The following is a 9,241-nucleotide window of genomic DNA, read 5'->3' as shown; positions in this document are numbered from 1 at the left end:
CACCCACCGAGAGCGGCCGAGAGCGCACGGCGAGCTCCGGTGTCACCGCCGGTCCCGTCGAGAGCCGAGGAGGGCCCGGAGCGCTGGAGACCCTCTGGAGCTTCCCTCCCTCCCCTGCAAAAGGGGGGGATCAAGTCCAATCAATAAAAAGCCCACCACGTTTTTTCAAACAGAAACAAAACGTAAGCAGTCCCAGTCCTGTTCCCCTCCGCCCCCAGATCTACTCGTCAGCTCCTCCGATTCTAGCTTCCCAGCCGGCCGGCGAATAGACACACAAATAAATAAACCACAACCCTATCTCGCGCCCGCGCACCGGTCCGCATACATAAGAGCACCCACGGGCTCTGTTCCTCCGCTGGCCCCTGGCGGTACAAAGCCTCCGGATCCCCGACCCTCTGCTCACGCCCTCAGCCCCCGCAGACCGCTACGCCCCCCACCTCTCACCCCGACCGTGCCCTGGAGAGGAAGGGCTGGGGAGGCAGCTGTGCCCAGGCTGACAGCCGGGGCTCCCCCTTCTAGCCGACCCCCAACCGGTTGCGGCGACGGCTGCAGCGGCAGGAAGGGAACACGCCAAATAAAAAAGGCACAAGCTCAGCGGCCGAGTGGCCGAAGCGAGCGCGCGCCCCCCAGACCTCTCCAGCCCCGGGGAGCCCCGGCGCGCGGCGCTCGCTCGGCGGTGCGCCTCTTCCCGGCCCCTCACTCACCGCAGCCGAGCCGGGCACTGTGGGGTGGGTGTGCGTGCCTGTCGGGGGGTGTGTGCCTGTGTCGGGGAGGGGTGTTGCTGGGGAACTGTTGCTCTCCGTATCAAGGCGGCAGCGACAGCATCGCCCGGCAGTTCGCAGTACCCGCTCTCATCGCCCTCAACTCCTCTCTGCTGCGAGGTTAGCAAATCACCACCGGCTGCTGCGCCTCCGCCGCGTCCCACGTCAACGCCGAGCCCCCTCCCCTGCAAGGCCCCGGCGCCTCTCCATCTTTAGTGCTGGCGGCCGAGCCCGGCTCCCTGCCCACAGCTGCCCCCCTTCCCTCCCCCCTCCCGCGCCGTCCTCGGGCTCAGCCCGCCCACCACCCCGCACTGGCCGAGCCCGCGCGCGCTCCCCGCCCCACCTCTCCTTTCCCCTCCCCTCCCTTCCCCTCCCTTCCCCGCGCTCCGCGCTCCGGGCTTCGCCTGACATCTAGCTGCTGCTGGGGCGCTGGCGGCCGCCGCTCACCGGCCGAGCGGAGAGGAAGGAAGGAGCTAGAAGACAGGCGTGCAGGGGACGCGGAATCCTTAATAGGGGAACTGAGGGTGAAGGGCGCGCAGGAGCCCCCACCTCCTCCCAAGATTTTAATTTCCATTGGATACGGGTTTTGTCCCCCCTCCCCCGCACCCCGGTGCTCAAGCACGCAGTTTTGTCCCCTCTTCCAATGTTTGCCCCAATTCAGTGTGTGTCATCTCGCCTTTAACTTTTTTCTCATGGCTCTGGGCTGCATTCCCAGTAGCCCCTGACATCTGTTTCAAAAGGCTGCTTTCCTAGTCCAAACCCGGGCCTCTCACCCTTCTGGCTACTGCGCGCCTCCCGGCTTGAGCATCCGGATTTCAAGAAGTCTCCCGAGGCAGAGTTCGAGGGTCCTGGTGAACCAGGTGCCACAAGGTCCGCGAGATCTGTTGTCGAAGCGAGACGTCCCTTTTTAGCTGTCGCGATTGCTGGAGGCCAAGGTCGAGTCCTGGGAGAAACTTTTCTCTCTCTCAGACTTGGACAGCCTCTCGGCTCTGCCCGCACCCGACCCCCGACCCCCAGCAATCTGGGTGCAAACAGTTTCCGACAACTGCGCCCAGCTCAGTGCACAGTCTTCAGGGGGCAGGGGAAAACTTAGAAAAGCTCTGGGCCCCTCAGAAGTGCGTCCTCCTTCAGCGGGCCGTCCTGCTCTAGAGGGTAGAGCGGCCAAAGAAAATGTACCCTTCCTCTGACTGCAGAAAGCTGCCCTCTCCTCTTTTCCTTGGAGCTCAGCGAAGCTAGGGTGCCAGAGGCGGGAAGCGCTCTTTGGGCACCGGCTGTGGATTCTGACCAAAACCCAGGAGGTTGGGGTGGGAAGTGGGGGTGACCGAGAGCGCCATCCAGGGGTCTCAGGCCAGTCAGCCCTCGAGGTCACGTGGTTTTAGCAATGCGGGGCTTAGGTCACCGAGGCCTGGGTCTGCATGTTCTGTCCGTGACTCGCGGGTGGGCCAAAGGTTTTCCGCAGGACTCATCTAGAATCACATCTCCATGTGTGCCTCTGGCACTGCCCCAGACGGAGAGTCAAGTCACTCTCCCGTGAACTGTAGGGCCATGGAAGGTGGCAGAAATCTGTATCTGTCCGCTGAAGGCCAGACAGCAGAGTTTACACATCGGAACTGATCCGGGTTCACAAGGGCCGCTCATGGGACAGCCCCAAAGACGGGTCAGTCCATCCCAGCAAGAGCCACTCCTGACTCCTAAGAGCAGGGAAAGCTCAGGCCAGCAGGAGTCTGTAGAGAGAGCTGGGCAGGGGAACACACTTGAGTGAAGGAAGGGCTCCTCTGATAGCACGGGATACAACCACATCCAACCCAGGGCAAGGGGATGGGAAACCCAGTCCCTGGGTATTCATTTCATTAACAATACAGAGCAATCCCTTTTAGAGACTACCTATTTCTCCAACTAAGGTCTATACACCCTGTTAGAGGAAAGGGATTTAAAGAAAGGAAAGAACTGGTCTGCAAGGAAAGCAAGAGTGGAGGGATGTAAGGAAAGGAGAAAAGACCCTCCTGGTGCCTCACCAGGGAAACAGAAGAAAGAATCATTACACTTGTTGAGCTTCTGCCTAGATAGTGCCTGCTGGAGGTTTCCGCTTTGCTGTCCACATCCACCTACCAGCCTCTCCTCAGTGCAGTAGCAGGAGAAGCACACAATTAACCCCTTGATCCTAATCTCCTATTAATCCTCAAATCAGAGAAAGAGAGAATCTCTGGAAACAATGGGAGAGAAAGCACAATCCTCCATGGCCCTGGCCTCCCACCCCCGTGCCATATTCACTCTATGTGAAAATCTCCCTTGCTTCATAAACTCTGCCCATTAAAAAGCCCAGCCCTTGTTAGTAAGTGTTAAAGAGAGATTAATGCCTGAATTTAAGAGGTGGAGAAGGTAACAAAAAGGAAGAAGGCAGGCGAGGCTGTGGGCTGAATGCCAGCATTGGGCTCCAAGCATTTCCACTTAGCGCTGAAGGCTGGCTGCACAGCAGTTTGATAAGGTTTATTGGGCCCAGATAAAGCAGCAGCAGCTCCCCCACCAAAACTGGCACCATTTATAGCCAGAGCTATGTCCTTGGGTCCTAGGAAGGCTGATGAGAATCCTCAGTTCAGAGATTTCATATGGCAGCACCTAAAAACAAGCAGGATGGAAAATTACAAGAGAATACTCAATCGCTCTCGCGCGCGCATGCCCGCTGTCTTTCTGTCTCTCTCATGTTCATGTATTTAGAGTGATTTTTCTTTTACATTTTTTCTTGAAGGGTCTTGTAAGGGAAATCTGGGTATCAGTTCTAAAAATACACGAGATCTCAATCTCAGGGGGAGATCATGCTAGAGACAGAGGAATAGATGAGCTGGCTTTTGCATGGAATTCCATTGCTAAATCTTCTTATTCTCTCATCTCCTTCTTTACCCATGTACCTCCCACCACTGGCAGTCTTTCAGAGCTCAGTTAGTGGAAGAGGAGGGTATAGCAGTTCTAAGAGATCATACAGGAATGAGACAGTGAAAATAATAACTCATTCTCAGCACTGACTATGAACCTTAACACATTACCTATGTTGTTTTATTTAATCCACATAACAATCCTATTAACGCAGGTGCTATTATTTTCCCAATTTCTGTGGACGTGAAAACTGAGGCTCAGAGAGATTAAGTGCCGTACTGCAGACTGTAGCTCTATTAAACATCAGAGCTGAAACTTTAAATCAGACCATTCTGACTGCAAAGCTCATGCTCTTAACTTCTAGATTATATAGCCTCTAGTGAAATAGATCAAGGAAACAAGGGCTTTTAACTTTCCTTCTTCTCTTGCTCTACTGAGGCCAAGATCTGTGCAGCAGCCAGCCAAGCTAAGGACCAAATGGTTCTCAGCTTGGTCACCAGGTAAACAGACTTAGATCCCCCAGGATCTTACACTTTGCCTCCTCCCTCAGAATCTTAGGCAGAAGTTGTGGAGGGGGCTTTGAATTACAAAAAATCTTCAACTAAAGAGATAGGAAGAAGAACATAGTGGTGTTTTGAGTATTCTGAGTATGAATGGAATGTTGCAACTCTTAAATTCCAAATTAAGAGTTGGAACGTTCCAACTCTTAATTTGGAACATATATTTAATTTTTTTATTTCAAAGTAAACTTTTCTATCACGATTTAAAAAAATCAAAGATCCCTACCTTTTGGGGAGAAGATGCTACTTTGCATTTCCCCAAAAACTTGTGCTGAGTGGAGAATGAAGCATGTTCAAGGAGAGATGCAGGTAGTGACGCCCTTGAGTAGAGGAAAAGTATTTTCTGCAGTTGAGAACTCCAGATTGCCACTGGGGAATGCACCAGGGCATCAGACCTTTACCCTACCGGGGACTGTTAGGGGAAGACATCGCAAACCTATTGTGTCCATTTCTGGAGTCAAAAAATCTTACAGTCTTGCAGTCCTTCAGATCGTCATTCCAGACATCTGCTATAGAGCTGTGGGTAATGTCAACAATTGGGCAGAGTAGGCTGGGCGCAGTGGCTCACGCCTATAATCCCAGCACTTTAGGAGGCCGAGGCAGGTGGATCTCTTGAGGTCAGGAGTTTGAGACCAGCCTGGCCAACATGGTGAAACCCTATCTCTACTAAAAATACAAAAATTAACCAGGCATGAAATACCAGCTACTTAGGAGGCTGAGGCAGGAGAATCGCTTGAACCCGGGAGGTGGTGGCTGCAGTGAGCTGAGATTGCACCACTGCACTCCAGTCTGGGCGACAGAGCAAGATCTCATCTCAAAAAAAAAAAAAAAAAAAGAGGCAGAGTAGAATTTACTCCTGTATATGTTGACATTTTGTTTTTGTTTTTAAAATTTAATTCTTTCACATTACTTCTTGGATGCCCCCTCCAAAAAGCAGAGGGGGAAAGAATCAGGTGATGTGTGTGTTACGTGTTTTGGTTAGTTGATGCTCAGCAAACCAAGTAAGACGGCTTCTTTGATTAGTGATTGCCATCATCCCTCATCCCCCACCCCACCACTACCACCACCATCACCGCCCCAACCAACAGAGACCTGGTTAGTGGTGTTTACAAACTTGAGTTTCTCTTTCAAGTGCCAAGTATGCCCTTCCCTCATCTACAGAGGAGAGAGTAACTTTTCAAAAGGGCAGGAGGAGGGATTTTTTTTTTTTTTTAGCCCCTGAGGCCTTGGGTCACTGTGACCCCAAGATCTTCATGATTGAGGAAGAAAAAGCTTCTTCTTCTCTCTCTATCTCTTTTCCCAACATATTGCAAATGGTGTTGGGACCTAATGTTGTCAACTCAGATAGCAAATCTGAGTTGTTATTAGTGCAAAGATGCCCTAAGGGGGTAGGCAGCGAGGATGAGATCTGCAACGAATGTTATGGGGAAGTGTGTTCATAATTATAATGGGATTTAATGTACACTGGGACCAGATGATGGCAGCCATTTAAAAAAGAGATGCTTAATAAGAGAGGTCCCTTAATGACAGGCAGCAGGGCTCAGGATATTATGGAAGAAGCACCGTGTTTCACTGGGTGTCACAAACCATGTGCCAGGTTTTACAGGGTTCCTAACAAAGCTTTGGGGTGAAACATAGCAACCATTGATTGCCATCGGCTATCAAGCATAATGTTTGAATATTGTCTTTGAAAGGGGCATATGCACTTAGAGGAAGGCATTTTCTCCCTTTCGGATACACATACTCACATAAGCATGGACACATAGGCTCCAGGCCAACACTGAATAGTTTTTGGTGTTTCTGGAAATCTGCTTTGTTCTGCAAAAGCTAGCCTCAATTTCAAAACTAAAATTTCGTCACTAGGGAAGGGTGCATTTTCCATATCGCGTGCATGAAGTGAAGCAGCATGAGTCCTATTACGGGTAATGGGAGTCCCACAGATGAATCCCCAGACACCACGCTGAAAATTAACCCCCAAGTCCTCATGGGGAGACATGGGTGTTTTAACAGTTTGATGTTTCTTTGTTGGGGGGCCAGGAAGAGGGGCTGTGTAACAGTTTCTTATGCTGTTTAACTATAATAGCGGACTGCTTAACTTTTGAGTTAACATTACGGATTTCGATCCACGGCAGCTGTTTTATAACAGGAGCATTATAGTAATGGACAAAGCCATGCAAAAGGAAAACCGTGCTCCTTGGAGGTGCCACTATAGTCCAGAAATACAACTCCATGTCCTTTACCAAGTTTTTTTTTTTTTTCTCTCTCTCTCTCCTGATGTGAAAGAAGCATATGAAAACCTCATTCATCGAATACAGGCCTCAACCATAGTTACTGTGTTGGCCGTTCACAAAACATGATATGGCCAGACTTAGGGTCCTTAAAGCAGAATATTCCATTTATCCCGACAGGGAGAAAACGCAAGGAGTAAGCGAACACTCACCTTCCAGTCACACACGCTGAGAAGCTGAGTTTCTGGAGAAGCCTCTTTTCAAATAGCAGTGGTATGTCAGGGGTACACAAGCCATAAGATGAAGCTATTTTACTTGATAACAGGTAATTTATGCCAATCATATTAAAATTATAGCAAGACAAACGCTCGTATCTTGTGGAGTAGAATTGCAAATTTGTATGGATTTGTAAGATGAAATGAAAGATGTCCTTGGAGTTCCCCCTTGAGAAAAGCTCAGTGCCTTTCCCTGAAAGGACTGAGTGAGTGGAAGACCGGGAGATGCCTGTGAGCCAAGGCTGTGGTGGGCTCTGAGCCAGACACTTTGACTCTGCCTCCCTTGCCAGGCCAGGTTCATTTGTCTCTTTTGGAAGTCATTGCTGGATCTTGGATGTAATCTTCTCCACCCACCCTTGAGTCAGAATTAATTTCTCCCATTCTCCATAAGCCCCTTAGCACTATTTGAACATTTATTATAGTATTTACCACCATCTGCCTTATATCTGACTGAGTCTTCATTCTGACCACCCCCTCCTTTGTGAGTTGCTGGAAGACAAGGCCTCAGTCTTGTTCAATTTAGTATTTCCACTCCCAAGCCCCAGAGCCTAGCACACTGTCAAACAGAGTAGATGTGAATGTTTGTCGATGAACCAACTGAAAGCATGCATGCATGAATGATTGAATGAACATAGAGACCAAATATTTTAGGATTTAGGGAGAGAGGGGACCATTCTGTATTCAAACATTTAGGGCAGAATTCCTTGTGCTATGAGGTTTTCACCAGCCTTTGAAAGATGAATGGACTGTAGATAAGGGTTGAGGATATCTGTTGAATTTAATTGTATACAGCTAATTGAGGGTATAACTGGGCTGTTTCAGTTAATGTCTTCCCCAGGGGCCTAGAACCAAGCTTTTCTCAATATCCTAGGAGTTTTAATAAATGTTTATTAAATTGTCTGGGCATGGTGGCTTACGCCCGTAATCCCAGCATTTTGGGAGGCTGAGGCGGGAGGATCGCGTGAGCTCAGGAGTTGGACACCAGCCTGGGCAACATAGCGAGACCTCCTGTCTACAAAAAAAATAAAAAATAAATGAGCCGAACATGGCGGCATACACCTGTAGTCCCAGCTACTTGGGAAGCTGAGGAGGGAGAATTGCTTGAGTCCAGGAGGCTGCTGTGAGCCGTAATCACGCACTGCACTCCAGTGTTGGCAACAGCGTGAGAGCCCATCTCAAAAAAAAAAAAATTGCATTGAAGTGAAATGAATTTGTTTGAATCACATTGCTTATCACTCCCACAATGGGCTTGTCATCCCAGGCCCAAGCAGCTAACCAGTTCAAGGCAGAGAGGAGAGCATCCGACCCCTCCTAGGGACCCCAGTGGATGTAGGACTGCTGACTGAATCCAGCACTAGCATTTGAGACACGTGTTAGGCACGAGTACTGACAGATTCACTCTGCTGTTACCAGGCGTGGCTAGCTGTTCCCCAAACTTCTTCCTGGGCACACCTACATTTTTTGGCTTACCTTGCAGTTGGGTGCAGGCCATGTGATGGAGTTCTGGCCAACAGATTGTGAGCAGAAATCCTCTGTGCCACTTCCTGGCCCATAAAAACTCCCAGGTGGAACTCCACATTCCCTTTTCTTTCCTGTGACTTGATCCCATGAACACAGAGCTATCTTAGAAGCTGAGCAGTGAAAGACAGCAGGGCCAAGATGGACGGAGCCTCGAGCCCTGAATTACGCTTGGAGAAGAGCTGCCTGCCTACTAAAAAACATCTATTTTGGATTTTATATAAATAAGAAATAAACTTCTGATATCTTCCATAGGGCTGCCAAATAAAATAAATTAATGAAAATGTTAAATTTGAATCTCAGATAAACAATGAATAACTTTTTAGTATGTCTCAAATATTGCATGGAACATAATTATACTAAAAAATTGTTTATCTGAAATTCAAATTTCAATTTTTTGTTTGTTTTTATTTTCCTAAATCTAGCAATCCTAGTTTTTAGCTGTTACATATTGTTCAGCTTATTATAGTAACTAGCATTACCTTAATTAATACACCTTGGTTTCATTTGTCAGAAGCAGCAAGGATATAGCACCTGAGCTGGGATTTCACGGGGACAAGGAGAGGCCTCCAGGTCCACTTGACCACGAGGAAGTTATGTATCGGGCGCCCTGTGTGGACAGGGCCAAAGGGCAAATGAGGAAAGATCCTGACAGTTTCTAGTTCACCCTTTTTCCTATGAGCCTCTTTTTCCTCAGCAGCCTCTTCCACCCGACTGAGTTTCTATGGGTGCAAGGATGGGGGCAGAAAGGAAGGCATCATAATGTGGATCTATTCAAGACCTTGGTCAAGCCAGTGATCTTCCTATCTTCCACTTCCGCCTTTGTACCGTCAATACCCAGCGTAGCATAAAGGCTAAGAGCTTGGGCTTTGATTTAATCAGGTGGGTCTGTATTCAATACATCCACCACATTGGTCCTGGGTGGTCTCAAGAAAATTACTTAAGCTCTCTGATTTGCAATGTGCTCCCCTGTAAACTAAGGACAATTAGAGTATCCACCTCACTAAAGATTCTGTGAGGATGCTCAA

General features: G+C 49.0%; 1 protein-coding gene across 3 annotated transcripts in view; it reads right to left on the bottom strand.

Annotated features, from left to right (window-relative positions):
- The window catches only part of ZBTB16 (zinc finger and BTB domain containing 16), a 198,741-nt gene extending 197,747 nt beyond the window's left edge, over nucleotides 1–994 (bottom strand). Inside the window, exon 1 of one of the 3 annotated variants that reach the window (XM_011977032.1) lies at nucleotides 705–994. The gene's annotated coding sequence lies outside the window, so the exon portion shown is untranslated. Of the gene's footprint in view, nucleotides 1–7; nucleotides 89–704 lie in introns of those variants that run through there. The other 2 variants (XM_011977034.1, XM_011977033.1) reach the window with 2 other exon arrangements.
- Nucleotides 995–9,241: the final 8,247 nt, after the last annotated feature.

The sequence above is a fragment of the Mandrillus leucophaeus genome, unplaced genomic scaffold (genome assembly GCF_000951045.1).
Source record: "Mandrillus leucophaeus isolate KB7577 unplaced genomic scaffold, Mleu.le_1.0 Scaffold172, whole genome shotgun sequence".
NCBI lineage: Eukaryota > Metazoa > Chordata > Mammalia > Primates > Cercopithecidae > Mandrillus > Mandrillus leucophaeus.
This window is presented reverse-complemented; position numbering and strand designations above follow the sequence as displayed.